This window comes from Pagrus major, chromosome 18, assembly GCF_040436345.1.
Source record: "Pagrus major chromosome 18, Pma_NU_1.0".
In the NCBI taxonomy this organism is placed as follows: domain Eukaryota; kingdom Metazoa; phylum Chordata; class Actinopteri; order Spariformes; family Sparidae; genus Pagrus; species Pagrus major.
In genome coordinates, this window is record NC_133232.1 from 2,299,016 (window position 1) to 2,319,303 (window position 20,288).

General features: G+C 41.6%; 1 long non-coding RNA gene across 1 annotated transcript; it reads right to left on the reverse strand.

Annotated features, from left to right (window-relative positions):
* Positions 1–1,853: 1,853 nt before the first annotated feature.
* Positions 1,854–20,054, reverse strand: LOC141012801 (uncharacterized). Its single transcript, XR_012180409.1, has 3 exons — positions 19,963–20,054; positions 19,533–19,627; positions 1,854–2,276 (listed from the first exon to the last, which is right to left on the reverse strand). It is a non-coding gene; the product is annotated as an uncharacterized lncRNA (long non-coding RNA).
* Between the last annotated feature and the right edge of the window lie 234 nt (positions 20,055–20,288).

Genomic DNA, 20,288 nt, shown 5'->3' on the forward strand with positions numbered 1-20,288 from the left:
TGTTTATAACACATACCTATAACTGCAGTCGCGCGTGATTATGTAATTATCGCGGGAGCTCCTCGGTCTCGCAACGCCAGCTGTCCGGCGGAGCTGCGCCGTGCCGGTCTCAAAACGCAGCCGGTGGGGGTTGACAGACGACAGAGCAAAACAGTACTTGAGCCGGAACACAACACACATGCATCCAGTGGAATCTTGCGGTAACGGCTCAATCGGACCGACATGGTGGCTCATTTGGAAACTTCCTCTTATGTTACAAAAACAGCTCAGCAAAATGTTGCACTGGACACCCCTGATTTGCATAAAGTAGCCAAATTTCAACTTTATACAAATGAGGAGGGGCAACGTGCCCAGCAGTACGACTGGCTTCCAGTACAATGCAGAAGTTCCGCCTCTCTTTGTCAGTTTGTCTGTTTTGTTTGTGGTGTCATTGATTTTGCTCCACATGTTTTCTGAAATCCTGCCTTTTTCCCCAAGATCCATCCTGGTTTGTTGTATTTATATAAAATATAAGCATAGCCTTTAACTAAAGAAATTGTAAAGAAAATACGGTCAAAACAGAAACTGAACATTAAACATAATTCCAGATATAATGTGATCTAAATTAATGACATCAGGTGTAAAGACACAAGCTTTAATACATTTTATATTGTGTAATTTATGGTTTTCTTTCCGTGAATTGCAGGCAGGTTTTTCAGGCAGAAGTGTGATAAAGAGTCAGTAGGACAGACAGGATGAGAGACACTTTTCCTCGTATAAATTCTGTATTTCTTTCCTCATGTAAGACGCTGAAGACACGACCTGCTACCACATTACTGTTGTTTGGTTCTGTAACGTTGCTTTGTGGGTTGAAGTGTGGGACATTTCTCTTTCATTTGATGAGTGAAGGATCTGTTTAGTTGACAGACTGTGAACACCATCATACTGTCACACTGTGATGTTGGATTGTGTTTATTTGATCGTTTCTCCTTGATTTTTGAGCCTCTACTGTGGTTGATCAGGCTAAGATCAGGCTGTTTTAGGTGTGTTTATTGTTAATATTTCTGACTTTGTGGGGCTGTAGATCCCAAGTCGGCACACAGTGTGTAATTTTGAAAACTGACCAGATGTACTATGCCATTTTGCTGTCTGACTTCTGTCTGGCTCGATGTGCTCTGTGCTGATTGACGTGTGTGTTCTCCACAGAGTAGAGCGGAGAGCTGCTTCTAGGATGCTGCTGAAACGTGTTGTTGCACAGCCAGTGGAAACAAAAACAATGTCTAGAATGGTCAATGTCTACATGGCAGAGTTGGGCCCGGTGGAATCTGGGGGTCAGTGTCTTGCGTTGTGTTCTTTTTTGATAACCACAGCAGTCTAATTACTATGACAAAGTGACTGATAAGATTGCCACTAAAAGAAGTGGTGTTTCTGTCCATTTTCCAGGCACGATGCTATGATGTGTATACAAGTTAAGGACACCAGCTTGTTAATACTTTTCATCGTTGAATTGGCACTGAGTTCGAAAGAATGATTCTCTCGCTTCAACAAGGGTGAAGGAAAATCACGTCATCATATTCATTGATTATTATCAAACTCCATGTAGAAAGATGGGGCTGGCAGTAGCAGCGACGCAGTCTGTGTGGTCACACACGTGTGTGCCGCAGCAGCCGTCACGTGCTGCTCATGCAGACAACATGGTGCGGGCGTTACTCTAATACCTACCCACTGTATCTTGTGTACCGAGTGGCAATGCTGACACCCAACACAGCGGATTTGGCTACTTTCCCCCTGCACTACATGTTTAAATGTCCTGTAAAACACCACAAATGATCAAAGGTTTGTCGAGGTAGAGTATGTAAGAACATAGCTTGCTGTGCTTGTTACTGTTCTCTCTCAGCATGACATTTTGTATTGAGTAAGGCAGAGCGTAGGTGGCAACTCTGCATACAGTCATACAATGCAACCCAACAAACAAAACAGTGGCTTGCATGCATAGAGCTACAGGGCCGACTGAACTGTCAGTAGATTTGGTGCCATTATTGAACTTTACACATTCAGGTTATGATTTCATCTTTATAACATAAAAAAATCTTATTGGATTCATCTGGTCTCAGACTTGACTTGGTGTTGAGGGACTCCTGGATGCCCTGGACTGTGCTTGGCCTTGGTGCATTTGTGATCCCCACCAGTCTCTGGCTGCTCCTTTTTGCTTCTTGGAAGGTGTTTGTTTAACAGTGAAACTCCACTGACCCCTTCAGCGTTGGCTTCAACACTCCAACTGCATCCTATCACTGGCACTGGAGTGGAAAAAGGAGAAATAATCAGAGAGGAGTGAGAGGAGGTAGTGCAAATCCACGCAAGCATGAAATAACCAGATATTGTTACCAAATCTCACAAACAACTTCACGTGAAATTTCTCCCACTCAACCTCTTCCTATCTCTCATAGCTACACCTCTGATTTTCTCTCATACCCTTTGTCTCTACCCATCCATCTCATGTTCCCCTCCTCACCTCTTCCCCCCTTCCTCTTGCGCTCTCTCTTCTTCCCCCCACCCCTTCTGAATGTCTCTCTCTCTTCTTGCCCTCCGCCCCCTCCCGTCTTCCTCTCGTTACCATTTTATAGGCTTGTTAGTTCCACTTGAAATGCCAAATGACAAACAATCTAAACCCAGTGAGCCGCTACCTTGCTGCCCTCATAGAGCTGCAGAGTCTAAACAAACAGGATATGAGCTGAAACACTCACACAGTCCGCCCCCACCCGCCCACCATAAATCCTCATATAGGATTTAGACACTTAAACACACACATGAGCTGTATAACGACAAAAAAAAAGTCATTATAAACCTTTGAATTCACAGTGAGCAGAGTTCGATCAGCTCCTGCTGCTGCAGTGGATTCTACCTTCATCTTCCACTTTGAATGATTGTTCTTGCTGAATTATTTTTCTCGATGGTTGTAGCAGTATAATTTGGAATCATATTTGTGAGTATATTTTCGTATTAATATGTTACATTGATACAGTGTAACGTTTTACTCGCTCTTTATGATCTGTAACTTTGTTTGTATAGGTTCAATTTTAAATGTTTCTTTTGCCACAACACTGTGCTCGTGCTCTGGTTAGGTGTAAGCACATAAAATACTCAGGGCCAGTAAAAGCATGTTTTGGCTTTTAACACCTGTTTTGGTTGCCACAAACCGACTGGAGATGTCCCACCATCTTGTTCGAAGCAGCCAGTCTTGATGGCACAAACATGGCTTCAATTTCCAATTTCCCGTCAAAAATATCTGGTTTATGTGACCAGAATCGTGGCTGGAACTTTTCCCAAGATCTCCTTAACATATTCACGCTTACAAACGCAGAGTTGAACTGCATTCTCTGGCTCGGTAGCCTTGTCATCTCTAACTCCACCACTGTCACCTATAATGTCACCCATGTGCCGCACTGTATCAACTGCTCTAGTCCATACAAAATGTAATCATATACACCAGTCAAAAACTATACCATCCTAGATTTTTGGTTTGCCGTGCCAAACCATTAGTTCCCCTTCCAGTTAAAAGTGTGTTTTTCTTCTTGTTCCTGCTGTCGAATGTTTGAGCTTCACTGTGTCGAATGATGTATGTGCAGAGTTTGACACTAGAAGGCCGTTTCCACATTCATCATGCTGATTGGAAATCTAATTTTAAGAGGTGGGTCTACATCAACAATAGTATGGAAGCCAATCCTGGCTTGTTACATTTGGTGTAAGCAAGTGTGATGTGGAAAACTTGAAGTCTCCAGTGCACACACACAGAGAATGGACTTTACAGTGGAGTAGGACACATCTTGTGTCCAGCAGCTAAACATGTGAAATGAAAATGATTTGCATGTTCCTGTATTCTGGAATTTTTAATGAGGAAGGAGGAATATGTGCCATTTTAAGGATTTTATTATGGGAATTATACGTCTTTTCCTGTAAAAAAACGAAGAACAAAAATCATTTTCAACTGACTATACAATCAACTGACTATACAATCAACTGACTATACATGTCAAAATCAATTATCTAATCATGGTTGGTACTAATTGCCCTGATTTCTGTGTCCATGGAGGAACCCTGTCAATACTGAGCTAATTACTTGTGACATCACCTGACGAGCTCAGTGTGTGCTGAAATAATGCAAACAGGCACAACAATATGTTAATTACTTCAGTTTCAACCATGAATGTGGGCCTATTAGGGAGGTCGTGGCTACAGTGGCGCATGCAGAAGCAGCAGCCTGCAGCTCCTTCAAATTTTGCTTAATTTTTGGCTTTATTCTTCTATTTTTTTTTTCTGCTTTATTGCTGAAAACACCAATTTCCTATAGCAGAAATTAATCAATCAACATTGGAGAAGAAAGCATGGGTTTTAGATTAAGAGCAGCGGACTTTGAGCTGATCGCTACCCACAGCATCTTTCAACCATCCAACCTGTCCGGCTGGATGGAGAGGTGGGAGCCAGGATGGGAGTCATGCTAATCCAGCTGCTTTAAAGCTGCTCCTGGTTAATGTCCATTACAGGAAATGTCAAAATGAAATGGGACTAACAACAGGAAATAAGAAACTGTTGTGCCTCCATCTTTACAGAGACCTGTCTCCACCACAACATCCTGATGTGTGGGGAGAGGTGGAGAGATGTATAATGACAATGAATCACTTGAACCTTTAGAACTGGATGTTCAGAGATGGTGCACCATTCATTCCCATGAAAGTTGCTTACTGGGCACATAGGCCAAAAAAGGTCAGTCAGTGAGCTTCCTCAGGGTTACTGTGAGTATTGACGGTCTGGTCATTTGCCATCACCATATGTGGACCGATGACAGGAAGAATGGTAGCAAGACCCCAAACCTCCATTCAGGACTAACAGGACTGAGTGTCCAGCAGCACCCCATAACTCAGCACATGTTAAAATAATGAGAGTACCTGGTATGAATCAGTGCTGATATTGCATGCTGTGATAAATCACAGGAAGTTATCAACTCTCACTGAACATATGCAGTTGAAAAGGCTTCTTTGCAACTTCTGATCTGACATCTGAGAGGGAGATTGAACCGATGTACCTTGACATGGGTTAAGAAGCAAAATCTTTTCCCCCCTGACATGTTGAAGAAACCAAGGTCTTTTTTTTGTTTGAGGTCATTTTCATGGCAGCAGTCGATTCCTTGAATAATAATATCAAACCTTTATTAAACGTCATTCACAATTAATATCGCTGACAGTCCACTGAGGGTTGATGGTAAGTGGAATATCAGGGAGGGACTATTGGCTTAACATGATTCTCCTAATTTTTTCCTCTGAGACATCATTACATTTCCTGCATGGTAATGTAATTAATGATGCTGTTGAGGAACTTGAAAGGTATTGTTTGTTTACTAAAGAGACTCTACTGTCAACCCATGCATGTACATGTACACAGCAGGTTGTTCCCTGGGGTCAGTGGTGTTACATTTAACATTAAGGGAATGCAATTTAAGGTCTTATTTAATGTATGTCTGTCAGTGTTGAGGATGTACATTTTAGATTTGTTTGTTATGGTTTGATGAACATTAAGTTGCATCATTGGATCGGTAATAAGTGTCCAGCCCTCAGTCAGGCACGGTGTGAAATGGTGGATGGGAAGTATTATTGAAAAAAAGATCTAGATAAAGAAAAACCATAAGCAACCATGTGAACCATAAAAACATGCCACAGTCCAACAGTAGAGTATGTCTCCTTTATCAAACATCTGCTGCTGCTGTTGGCTCTCGGCACTGGTGAGTGACTGGTCCATACTATTATCAGAGCCATCACCACTGTGTGTGTGTGTGCCTGTGTGTGAGTGTGTGTTCAAAGTGTGTGTTTGTTTTCTGTTGTGGAGGGGGGGTGCAGGGTGAACAAACATGTCCTTTTGAGTCAGTGGATGCAGAGCTAATATTGACCAGCGCGCTTGGCGACATGCAGGTCAAATTAAGCACAGTAGCGACAGTCGCAGGGCACAAAGAGCCAATGACACGTCTTATCACCTGGATGAATTAGCCTCCGTCTGTCAGACTGAGCCCCAGCACACCACACATGAACAAGGGAGCAAGACACAGGGCTGAACACAAGCTGCACATGCACAGTACAGTATGTGCTGCAGTTGTGCGGCATGTATATTTGGATCTGTAGCTAATGTTGTATTTTAAATGATACTCATTTCCCTTTTTAGGGGTTTATTCTTTTCCACCACCTCATACACAGATAAAAAAGACCTGGAAAGGGGGGTTAGGATGTGACACAGAAGACATGATGTTGAGCTGTTTTTTTTCATTCTCTTTTCTTTTTTTTGCCACTTATGATATAAAAATCCATTAATATTAAAATATCTGAATTCAGTCTTAATTTAGACTTGAACACAAACCAAACACCTTCCGACATGATTGATTTGAAATACTTGAAACACCTGTTAATTATAAATTAAGTGTTAATTTAATGAAATTAATAATATTTTTTAAAGAGGTCTTTTCACCTAATAATAGGCAAAAACGTTGCTGGTCAGTGACGTCTGAGTTCAACGCTGCAGTTACCCCTCTAGCGTCACTCCTTGAAGCGCCCCCCCTAGTGCAGTAGTGTAAAGAGCGAGAAAAGTCATAATTGGTTGAATGGGTCATTCACAGGACTGTCCCTCAGAATTTTTACTACTACTTCGACTCCTTTTGCATTCCCTAGCAATACTTTAATATTTCCCTCGCATGGACACAGGAATACAACCTACATCAGGCACTTGGCTGTGGGTCCCACCGATATCCCTCCCTCTTGTCCAGTGGATTACAAGGGCCACGAAAGTCTCTGTCTATGTAAAACTGACGTGTTATAACTGTACATTAAGTGATTTATGCATTTAGTTGCCCCACCAGTAAACACACCAGCACTTTTGCTGTCACGGCTGCAGTGTCTCTGGGCTCATTATGAAGAGCAGACAGGCTGGGTGGTGGAGCAGCATTAGGGCAGCCCAGTGGCAGTGGACAACCATCCTGTCTGCTCTACCTAACAAGTCCAGAGACATTCTGACAGTGAAGAGCGGCTCCAAAGGATGAGTGACCCCGACAGGAGCATCAGAAGACCGAGGGAGACAACAAAGAGTTTGGTGTATCTGATCCATAATAACATGGCTCAGAAGGAACTAAATGAAAAAAAGATTTGCAAGGGAACACAAAAGTATTTCGAGGTAACGCCCTAAAAAGTTGACCCTTAAGGGGCTCTGTATAAATGAGTCTCTGCTGTGCCATTGTATAATATTGTTAAAAGTTATTGCTCCTGATGTTTGATTTCAACTTGCTGGGATGTCATGTTTACGAAAAGCTATTTTTTTTTAAAACTCAACATCAAAATGCACACTGTGCTGTGGACTTAGTATGCATATGCACAACAAGTCCCTTGAGTGGATTTATTGAGCTTATTATCTTTGCTAATTGAACAGAGCAGTATCAGCAAGAGTGTCTCGATACAGGGAGACAAACAAATAAGCGAGGCGGGCGGCTAAATGAGGGTAGAAAGATCTCTAAAATCAAAGGAGCAAAGGGAAGAGCTGCATAAATACAAATATGGGGCTAAGGGAAATGTGAACTGTCTAGTAGAGCATGTTTACACTTTGTTATGAAAAGTCACTAGCATAAAGAGAAAGAAAAGGAAGAATAATCTAAAATGTAAATTTCCATAATCCAAAAATGCTCTTAACATCCCCATATTGATTAGTAAAATGAAGTAAAACACACAAGAATAAGACACACAAGACTTTACGTACTGGCCTTTTATTCCTGACACCAGTAATAAAGGGGAAATGGCAACACCAAGGTTGTGTTAGTTTGAGCACCCTTATAACTGCTGCAGCTGTGGCCTAATTGTATTTTAAAAGATTTAACTAATTACATTACAACGGAAAGCCAATTTACCCTTTCCTGAAAACAACTTGAAGGTTCTTAATTTGATCAGTGAAAACCAGGATTTCACTGGAATGCCGCTGTTTTATGTATTTAAAGCTGAGGGTGATTATATACAGATAACACTTTAAAGACGAGCTGTGTTTTTCAACCAGCAGGAAGAACGAATGTGTTCCAAACTTGTTCTCACAGCAAAGCATGCTGTATTACTGTACAAAACATGGCTGCACATTTGCATAACCGTTTTGTGCAGACTACAGACAATGTGGGGTCCAGAGGGGGGACAGTTGTGATATGAATGGGCTGTGGAACTGATTGACTGACCTGACATCAAGTATGTCTGATAACAGTAGAAAGACCACTTTGTTGTAGCGGCTCAGCACTCGGGTGACTAGATGTCCTGAAAAAATTGGGAAATTTACAAGCAGTTGTCACAAATCCTGAATCCTGTCCTGTTTGTTCCCAAAATTAGTGGTAATAGTTAATAAATAAACAATCTAAAGCAAGAGCTGTCTGTAGAACTGCTGTGAGAGTCATCTTGGCTTGAGGCTTGAAGGCATTAATGCTGAGGACTTGGAACTGCTGACTTGGTGACACAGTAATATTAAAAAACGCTGCCCTGAACATATTGTGTTTTTTGAGCCCTGACAAATGTTCATGAATAATTCTAAACATGGTGGAGATACACACAGCTTAAAAATCAAGAACCCTTGTGTTAAATGATCAATTTGTCTAAATGCATAGTTCAATAGTTTTTTAGTCTGAATATGTGAAATTATTTTGATCAAATCACTTCTGTAGGCTATAATTCCTGCTTTGAGGGAATGAGAAAGTCCTGTTTGTTTTTGTAAAACATGGAGTATTGTGGTTTTCACGTTTCATCTCAGGGGTCAGTCGTTCGCCCCATGCATTTATTATTTTTCTTATATGTTTCCACTTGGACACTTAATCTGCAGATACATTAGTTTTCAATATTGTGTATCCAATGACACAGTTTTATTTCTCTTTCCACCCCACCAGTAACAACCAATTAATCTCTCTCAGGGCATGCTTAAATAAAGTCCAAATCTGGCTGTAGAATAATTTCCTTCAATTTAATACAGACAAATCTGAAGTCATTGTCATAGGTCCAGACACCAAAAGCAATCACATCTCACCACAAGGTGGTTCATTCTCTACCAGTATCACCTCTAGCTGCAGAAATCCTGGTGTAATTTATGATAATAATCCCAGATTCAATCAGCATGTTAAAATAGTTCTCCAGTCTTGTTTTACCCAATTACGCAGAGGATCCGGTCCTTTCTGTCTCCTAAAAACCTGGGACTGTGCAGTATATATGATATACATCATTATCGTGATATGAGACTACTTAGATTTTGGATATTGTTAGTGCTGTCTTCTCCTGGTTTTAAAAGCTGTGTTACAGTAAAGTGATGTCATTTTCTGAACTTACCAGACTGTTGTACTAGTTTGTTATTACACACTTAGTCATTATATCCATGTTACTGATCATTATTGATCAAAAATCTCATTATGTTCATATTTAGTCAGTACCAATAGTCATCCCTACAATACTGTTGCAGTTTCGATGTCGAGGTGTTTGGTAAAAAATGGTATGAAATTTGATTTTGTCGTCCAGTCCTAACATTTATGAAGTTCTTCTTCTGTCTTGTGTATCGCAATATAGCTCAAAAATATCACTATCAACATCAAACAAAAAAGTGCATATAACCCGTTTTAGCTTCATTACACTGAATACCTGCGAGTTTCAAAAGATAAGATTAAACTTGATTAACCCTGAAGGAGATTGTCAGCTGGCACTCAAAAAAAACTTCTTTTCTGTCTCACTTGTATGCAAATTAGCCATATGTTCAACAGCGAAAGCCTCATTTTAACATGAGGGCAGAGGAGGTCATAGAGGGGGAGACTTTTTACTGTAGCCCTTTTCACACAGAGACTGCATTATCTCCGAAGCGAAGGCTCGCCTTTTCTCCACCAGAACCAAGCAGCTCCGGCATAAAGCCACGCCAGTGTGTCAATTCATACAGCAAGCCAGCGCTGCGGATCCAAAAGAGGCTTGACCAAGGACGTTATGGGCATGATGTGGTACACAACAGCGTCGGCATCTCGTGTGACATATAAAGAACGTGCCGGGCAGCAACTTTCCCCAAATAACAATGGCAGAACTCGGTGTTATGGTATTGCTGGCTGTGCAAATTCTGCAAACACAAGCAATGTTGCTCTTCATCGTGTACAACATGATGTGAACAATGGCTGATTCAAGTGAGCTACGTGTCTGTGCTATCAGATCTACATTGGATGAGCAATTGAAGAGAAGCAGGGAGCGGTTCGAGGCAGAAAGGCGTGCTGACCTTAGACGCTGCAAACAAAGACGTTTGGTTCTTCTGAATCAATTTGCACTGGTCTGGGGAAGGAGAATGTGAACGAGAGAGAGACCACACTGGCCCGAGTTCTGGTCAAATGTCCTCAACAATTTTGATGAAGATGAGTGGCGGAGTCATTTTTGTATGTTGCGGAACACATTTGACTTTGTGTTGGAGCTTTGGCCAACTCAACCTACAGAGAAGCCAAAGAGTAAGATGGATACCTCTTTTCATGTGAAGTAAGTATACGTATATGTTCACTGTGTATATTAGAGCCCAATATGTTATCGATACAAGCTGATATGAAAACATTTTGGTTTTAAAGATCACAATGCAGAAAAAAATCGCTTAATTAATATTTTTCTCACTAAACTGAGATCTAAAGGATACCAAATAAACTGTGTATTATACAACACTACCAAATATAAAGAAATATATAGTTTATGTAGTATTATAACAATGAAAACTACGATGTTCTCATCACAATCTTTTTCTTCTTCCTCTTATTTCCTCAACTTATTTCAGATGTCTTTTTGTACACAGCCCCGTTTTGAAATGCCCACCTTCACGTCCTGACCAGGTTTAGAAGTATTAGTGGGTGGAGCGTCAGGAGGTTGCATGCAATGCATCCTGGTACATGTAGGCAGGCTGTGCAAGCAGGAAAACTCTAGTAACCCAACTTTCTCTTTCAAGACACCACACACTGGGGATTTTATTGACTCAATTCACTACATTTACCATCAACACTGATTGGGATATCCACATAAAACATGGCGAATTTCTCCTTTAACACCAACAAAATGTGTGATCAGATTACACCAGTCCTAGCCTCACTTCACTGGCTTCCAATTCATGTCAGATCAGACTGCTTCTGATGACCTAGAAAAATGTAAATGACCTTGCCCCGTCGTACCTGTCCGATCTCATTAAACCATATACTCCACCTCGTGCATTACGCTCTCAGAATTCAGGGCTGCTGACAGTTCCCAGGGTTAAAAAGAAGTCAGCTGGCTGCAGGGCTTTTTCCTATTGTGCCCTCTTCCTCTGGAATAACCCCCCAGCTGACATCAGACACTCTGGCTCTATTGACGCCTTTAAATCTAAATTCAAAACTTAATTCTATGACTTAACCTTCTTCTGTGGGTCGGTCTCAGTCTCAATGAGTCTCTTAAATGTAGTATTAGAGTTCATGTCATCCTGCCGACGCTAAAACAACAAGGGGGGGGACTGAGGTGGCTCATTTCTTCCTGGGGTTCATTGCCATAGAAACTCATGCTACAGAGCTTTGTGCACCGTTCCATCTTCTTTATTTCAGTTTTTTTTTCCTGTTGGCTACAAGCAACGTCAAAGCCATTTCATTGTGCCTTGTTCTACCGATGAACCACTGCCATGTACATGTTATAAGATATGAAAGCACTGCTTTAAATGACGTTGCTATATTTATTTGTTCCCAAGTCTGTTTGACAGTGCAGGGTTTGCAACTGAAAGAATAAGGCTAAAACTGTCATACACAACATACAAATACATCAAGGAACTTATTTCTTTAATGGAATTCAAAAATGTTAGTATAGTGAGATCTACTTGTGCCCTAATGATGGGGCAGTAACAATAGAAGCCAATTCATTTATGTATTCACACAGACACACACTTTGATTGGTCGACAGATTCAACCCATTCAACAGTGGATTAACAGTGGATGGCTTACAATCATGCTATTAACAATAACTGTTTTCAACACAAAAAACTGATAAATGATCACAAACGACATTCCGTGTTGGATTTATAATAGATTTATTTAAAATCTCACCAAAAGACACTGAAGTTTAAGGCTGGATTACAAAGCCGCTCAAAGGGATACGATCGCACCGGAGGCCTCGTTACCAGCAATGTATCTTTCTGGGTAAAAGGAAAAGTTAGTCACTAACATGCAGTTTACCAGATATATTTAGTGCATTGTAAACAACATATTTTGATATAGTATATGCTGCGCTTAATTTGTACATCAGGAGATCCAGGAACTCAGTGAGGGTGCTGTTCTGGCAGCACATTGGACAGCACCTGGGGGCTAGTAGTGGAGACTAAACAAAACTAAAACTGTCATCACAACCACAGCATTATTTATTTAAATGTATTAATCAGAGAATTCACAGTAATCTCTCAAAATCAGCAGGGAGAGGTGTGTAGTAACAGCTGAATAACGTTACTGTTTACACGCTCTCTCCTTTTTCTCTCTCTCTCCTTGACTGTCCCGTCACCTCCCCGTCGGCTCGACTCCTCTCTGTCTGTGGACGGCTACAATGGGGGAAATGGAAAACCACAAAAAGCAACAGGCTAACAAACCAAACCAAGTGACATATTTGGTTCATCTGTCTGCTAAAATGGATCCGAGGCGATCGATCAGACACTGTGGACAGCGTCACACCTATGAACAAACATCCTAAATGAACCATACTCATTTCACAACTTCACAGCACACACGCCCTCTTACATGTGGGGTTTACAGTAATCATATGCCAAAATATTTAGAAACTAAAAAAGCATTTAGTTTAATTACTTTAATTACACCTCAGGTGTCACAGCGTGACACGACTGCTCCCTCTATCTCTCTTTTTAAAATCAGACAGGCAAACAAGCTATTTTTGAGAAACTTTGGCGGGAAATAAAAGGACAGGATAGCTAACATTATATATTACACAAAAAGTATTTATGAATTTATTTGATCAAACAGGTGCCAGTCCTAGTCTCGAAGGTCCCTGACCCTGTTCCAGCAGTTTGTTTCCTTGTAAAAAAGTGTCAGTTTGTGGCAGCATGGCTGTACCAGCCTGTCTGCTTCTGTGTCTGAAGTGTGTCTTACCTGCCAACATTTAGCAGCTGTTTGAACACACTGCTTACACTGATTTCACCATTTACACTCAATCTATGAAAGAAGACAACATTTTATGGACGCTAAACATGTCAAATTTTTATTTAAACGTGTCAAATGCTGTTTTACTCACACATATGTCACAGTACAGAAAGTAAAGATGCTCTGACTGCCGTTTGACTGCCTGTTAGTAAACTCAGTTAAACCTCTTCAGACGCCCACACTTTCTCAGAGCCCAGAGGTTTTTATGTAAAAAGAGTTTTTAAAAAGGGAAGAGATAATAACACAGGCAAAGAAGGGAGAAAAAGGTGGAGAGCACGCAGGTCTGGGCTTCCCAACATCAAGGTCCCTTCATTACCAAGCAGCTGTTGAACTGCAGTCAGATGACTCAAGTTGATTTCAAAGTCTTTAAAGAGTTGTCGCAGCCGGGCTGTGGCTCGTGTGTATCGGAGGGGAATGAGGATTGAAAAGTGATGGAGAGTGACAGCCGACAGATTGCCGGCGCTCGCAGCTCGCCCTCAGGTGAGACTGGGGAAGACAGATCACCCCTGCTGATGTTTAGGCGAGGGAGGCGGAGTGCACAGCTGCGTGTGTGAGGAGGGGGGGTCGGCGGGGTGCAGAGAGAGCAAGAGAATGAGCGTACAGTATAAGCATGTACACACACACAATCTTAAGTGCCTACATGGCAAATCGTGTGTATTTCTGACAGTTTTGGACTGTGTGTGTGTGTGTGTGTGTGTGTGCGTGTGTGTGCGTGCGTGCGTGTGTGTGTTTGCACAAGGGTGTGTGTGTCAGACAAGGCCCCGCGGCTCAGGATCTGCTGTCGCTAAGCAGCTGACACTTCTTAGCGACAGACTGACAGATTTTCACAAACTAATTTGACTCTGAGGAAGACGACATGAGACGCTCATGAAACTTTTCACATCCTGCCAGTGGAAAATATACTGCGCTGCTGATGATGACGATGGTGATGAGCTTACCCCACAACCTTGACAGAGAGAGAAAGGGACTGATAGTGTTGGAGTTGCGGTGAAATGCAGGATAACACACCTTGCTGACAGAGGAGGTGATGGTGACAGAGGGGTAGATCACTTGTCAACATGGCCGCTCTGTCACTGGTTTCCTGATCAGAACCCTCCATCACAGTTTAGCATGCATTACAAGAGTGACAAGTTTCCCATCTCTTTGAAAAGGAACAGCCTGTTCCCACTCCCAGCACATAAAATACAGCAGCCTGGTCAGCGGCCCTTCACATCTACGTCTGATACTGTAGTTACCCCTCCAACATCACCTCTTGAAGTGCCCCTCTAGTGCAGTAGTATAAAGTCAGAGTTGAGGGGGCAGAATGGGTAGTTGGATGGGTTTTCCCTTTGAAGAGTGGTTTGTTTTTAATGTGATGTTACATAAGTATGTTAATGTACGTAAATGACACAACTTCACTTACGTTAATGTGATCGTTGGGGTCTTTTGATGTGGGGTTTGTAGGATTATCAACGACATGCACATTTAGATTGGACTGGGACACCTTTCAGTCAGTCTCAGTCTTCAGCAAACTCCCCTGAGAGTCATAAAACGACTCTAAACACACCAGGACATCGTCTCCAGGACATCAAAGAATCCAAGACTGAATGGCAAGACGGTTTATTTTTAGGACAAATCACCAATCTGATACACTGTCCAAAAATTCACCTCTCCAGACATGGAAGAGTGAACCCAGGGTGCCGTGGCCTGTGAGGGTGTTAATCTACATGCCTGTCTGCAAACCCAAGCTACAGCCTCCTCATCCAAGAGAAGAAAAAAATAGTGTGGGGATTTTAATTCTCTGTTTCATTTCACTGTGCCTGTTCAAAGATATCCATGTATCAATACACCAATGTATGTAATGCTTTTTAGTTGCAACTAATAACATTTCCAACTGGTTTCATTTAAAAGTCAAGAGTGCCACGTTGTCACATCTGTAGACCTCAACCTCTTAACAGACTTCAGTAATTATTTAAGTTAAATGAAAGTTTGATATCTGAAAGGTACACAGGGGAGGAGTGAAGTGTCACCTCTGATGACATCATAAAGTCAGGACTGAAGACGCTGAAGACGGCCTGCACACATTCTGTGCCAAGAGGCCGACTAGAAGACCAACACAACGCCTCCTCCTTCTCCATCCTCATCAGACGCAGCTACTCATCCGTCCCCTGCAGCCTTGTCGGGTATAACAAACTCTCCAAGGGTTGAATGATATGGTTGATGGTGTACAGGTTCAATAAGTGTAGGCTATGAAAAGTAGAACTAAGTTCAAACTTATTTCCTGCTTTCTTTTCAGTTGCTCTCAGTACTCTCAGCTTTGAACGATGCAAGCACAATCTGTTTTAAGCCAGAGTAGAGGGAGAGGAAGCCGCCTCGGTCTGACCCGGATATATACATACACCCGGGCTTGGATAATAACTTAGTAGATGTTATAGTAAATTCTTTACTTCACACTCTGTTGATAGGGTTAGTTCATTTTTTTAATGTTTTAAACTAAAATTATGTCCAGCTCTGACAAAATGCAGCTTTAAGTTTTGTGAACAGGGCAAAGCAACGCAAAATATACAATGTAATGTTCTGTGAGGATCTTGGCATCAATATAATGTGACCTTACAATGTTCTGTTACCTTTGAACAAATGTAGGCATCTTTTGTGACAGTGTTGATGTTTAGCTGATGGTGAGGTCTACTGCACTGCCTAATCCACTCTTTACATCGGACAAGATCTGTCTTCAGTTTTGGGGACGGGAAAGGGAATCAAGGCACCGGTAAAGGTCCCCCAGCAACATCTTTAAATCTTTTTGTTTCAACATAGAAAACTAACACATAGCACACATGAGTTTAACAGGAAACAGGAAAGTTGACTGAGCTTCATCCAGGTACCCGGCTCACCTGTTGTTGCAGCATCAAGTGAAAATGGGCGTGACATAGGAAAGGTCAATCTACTCTGAAGGGACTGCTGTGGAACTATGTACAGTATATTCTGAAGCAGCTGGACATAATCTGAATGTTGTGATTTTTGAAAGTGGATTACTGTCATCAAAAAAGTTATGAGATCAAAAAATGGGATTTAATGAATCGTCTGCTGTACTTAAATTGTCGGTTGACCCAAATTATAAAAACAACAATATATCATTTTGAGGTGTCTAGCCAGGGAGTGAGATATGTGTCTGTGTGACCTTGGTCTCCTGGAGGTGTTCTGGATTGTATTTGTGGTGATCAACTCTGTTACTCTGGATAATCTGAAGAACACAGTGTGACCAGTTTTCATCGGGACTCATCTGTAAGAAAGAAGTTCTCATGAGAACTAGAAGGGGACTATGTTTCTGTTGAGTTTTCTTTTTAAATGTTATTTTCCATCAGTTTAAACTGCACAAAGCAGTTCATTTTATTAAATCCTAGTGCACTGAGGTGGAGGCAGAAGTCTCAGAGGAAATCTAAAACCCTTGGTAAATAAAACATGAAATATATTACCCTTGTCCTTTTTTAAAAAAATTCAGGTGAGGCCTGCCTTTCAAAGATCTACAACACTAAGAACAACATCCATGACTGAATATGTGGATGAAATGAAGCCAAGTATTGAGTCTGGACATGGTGTCATCTCTGAACAGTGTGCTAGAAAAACACAACAGCAAAGAGTGCTCCACACTAAAGACAGAGACGCGTGTTGACCGTGGGCTCTGAAAGACTGATCACCATGTAACAACAAGTCAAGTTTTAACCCTCACTGCTTTGTGAAGCACCAGAGCAAATAAAAAAAAGTCTAATCCAAAGACACACAGTCACTAGGCCATCCACACAAGGATGCCACATCTACTCATCAACTATCCGACACTCACCCTGCTCTTGTGGGAAATTACAAGGCCAACACACAATGGACTCATGTTTGTCTTTGGGTTTGTGTGTGCTCATGCCAATAAAAAAGTGTTGACGTGATCCTGTAGCAGAGTAACTTAGCAACGACCTTAAAAGAGCAGGAATTAAATGCCACACGCACACGCACACACACAGGGCCACGTAAATCCAACCTCTATATTAACTCCATGGGGACCCTCAGATGGTCAATAAAAATGCCCTGAGACCTTGATGCAGATCTGATTGTCCTGAAAGCGGCCCTGGCTGCTTATCTGCTCCTACAGTAATTCACTTAGATCCCAGATACTTCAGATAAACTCCTCTGCTGGGAACACAACAACAACAAGACAGACATGACAGCAGGAAACACCGTATTCCCAACTCAATATCCTCCCACACAGACCTCCCCCTCCTCCTCTCTCCTTCCCTTCTTCTTCTCGTCTATCTTTCCATCTAAGTCGCTCTTTGCCGCCTCTCCAAAATACTGCCCACTGTCCCGTGGATGAACTCCTGCACTCACTCTTCTTCCCCCTCCTCCTCCTCTTTCTTCTCATCTGCAAGTTTCCAACTCTCTTTTGTTTTTTTTTTTGTTTTGGCACAATGAACCAAGCGGACCACATCCTGCAGCAAAGGCATTATCTAAAAAAAAATCCATAAAAGTCATCAGTGTTTTTGTTGTTTTTCATTTCTGAACCCGCTGCTTCAGCGAGCTGTACCCCCCCGATGCAGTCAAAGAGAGAGAAAGGGGGTCAGTTGATCAGTAAACCATCAGAGCAATGCCAATGCTATGTCCTCACACACACACACACACACACACACACAGAGGCGGCTGGCAGTCAGCTCTTGGATCTGACTACAGTCAGTGGCTCAGGTCTCTTGCAGCTTGTTTTTCATTCTGTCCTTCCAAAAAAAAAAAAACAGCCTAATTAACAGCAGTTTGGGTATGCTGCTCAGCACACAATTCATTCATTGCATTTGTGAGGACTTCAGGGGTGGAGGGAGTGTTCAAAGCCTTTATTTAAGTATAAGTGCCAGTACTACGATGTGAAAATACTATGTTGTACGTAAAAGTCCTTCATTCAAAATCCAACTGAAGTAAAATATACATGTAGCACCCTTATTCTGAATAAGAAAGGATATACAATTATTACCTATAGGTTCTGAGCAGTGCAGTTGACAAGACACAGAACAGCTGGTTTGTTGCACAATTTCTGCAACACAACATTCACCAAACGTGTGTAAAATAGAGCTCTTTTGTTTAGAAAAAATAAGAAGTAGAATTCATTGTCACTGATTTGACCTTGAAAACAGTCAAACTACCCGGGTAGTAAAACAAAAGTATTTAAGTGTATCCAGAACCCTGATGCGAATCAGTTCAGTCGCTCCGCAGGAACCAAAACAGCTGGCCACACTGCATCCAAACATTCCTGCTGTGGAATGTGGCTCACTGGGACACGCTCTCCATCGAGGTCAGTATGGTACGGAACCAAACTAAGTCCAGGATCAAAACCATCTGCACATAATAGCACAGAATAAATATAATCAATCAGAATCATTTCCTCTTCTTTTTCTGTATACGGTACCTTATTCACCACTTCTCAATAAACAGTTGCACCTTTAAAACCATTAACCATGGCTATGGAGAAACTGTTACAAACACAGCAGAGCTCCACACAAATCTTTTTGACCAGGGCAATAGCTGACATTGCCAAAATGATTGTAAAGCTCAAACAATAGCATTGTCATTTCTTTTCGTAACTTAAATGACATTCCTTTAAGGATTAATGATTTTTTCTTAAAACATACGATGAACTGTAAGCTCCTCTTTTTAAATCATTATTTTATAATCATTCTTCTATTTGTACTTCAACAAAACACATTCAGAACACAGTCATTTAGCTAAATGCTTATTTAGCAAAGCACAAATGACACACAATGAGCCAAATGTAATATGTAAACATTTCTCACATCACTCCGATTGGTTTTGTAATAGTTTGTGAAGGAATTGAGAGAATATCTTGACTTATCTCTGTCTATTTAAACCAGAATAAGCTGGAGCCTTTTTCATGCAACTTCATGCTCGGGACAAATCTCTCATGTTTGGCTTAATAATAGTGCAAATGCGCCCGCGCTCCGGTGAGTTGGTGGAGCTGCATTACAGAGGTAAGGTAGCAGGTGTTTCCAAAGTTTCAAAAACATCAAAATCCTGTGACCTGTTCACCTGTTTGCCCAGTTTCCCTGTTACACCGCTGATAACGCGCCAACAATGCACTTAGTTGTACCACCAGTGATAACGCTGGCCTGTCGATAGCCTGTCTGAAAGCGTCAGCTCGCCTGTATGAGTTGGTGTGTTCACATGCTACATGTAATGTTAGCCCATAATAACATATGCTGCTGTCTTAGAGCTTATTTGACAGCGTTGGCGAACATCAACAAGTTCACTGACTGTTTCATTATTTAGTCTGTTGATCAGCAAAACAATGATTAGCTTTAATGTTTCTTCTTGCTCTTACCAGCGCCGGTCATACTGTCAACTGCAGCAGCGTTACTGAAGTGAAGTCCTGAAGCTGTCTCTGACTCCTTCTTGGAACATTCGAGAGGTGCAGCTCTGCAGAATATTGTTGTTAGAGACTGTAGACATATTGAAACTGCATCTAAGGTCTCTGTTAATCCCAGCGGTGAAATACTTAAGTACATTTACTCGAGTACTGTAACAGTACAATTTTGAGATACTTGATTGGTACTTTAGTTGAGTATTTGCATTTTCTGATACTTTATACTTCTACTCTCCTACATGATGGAGGCAAATATTAGACTTTTTACATCACTACATTTATTTGATAACTTTAGTTACTAGTTACTTTGCTGATTCAGATTATTGATACTTATGGAAAGATCATTGGTGCCCCACTCCCCTCCCTGCAAGACACATACACCACCCACCTCACCCACAAAGTGACCATGATTGTGAGCGATGCCAGCCACCCCGCACACAGTCTGTTCAGCCTCCTGCCCTCTGGGAGAAGATATCGGAGACTCCGTGCCCGCTCCACCAGACTCACAAACAGCTTCATCCACCAGGCTGTCAGGAAGCTGAACTCTCTCCCCTCTCTCGCACTCCCTTCTCTCTGGACTCTGAACCCTGACCTTCAGACTGACTGCTATTACTGACTGTCTTTTTTGCACTACATATCATACAGAAACTTTTTGCTGCTATTTCCTTACACATACACAGTAATTTCTTATATTTATTGTTGCTGTCCTGCACT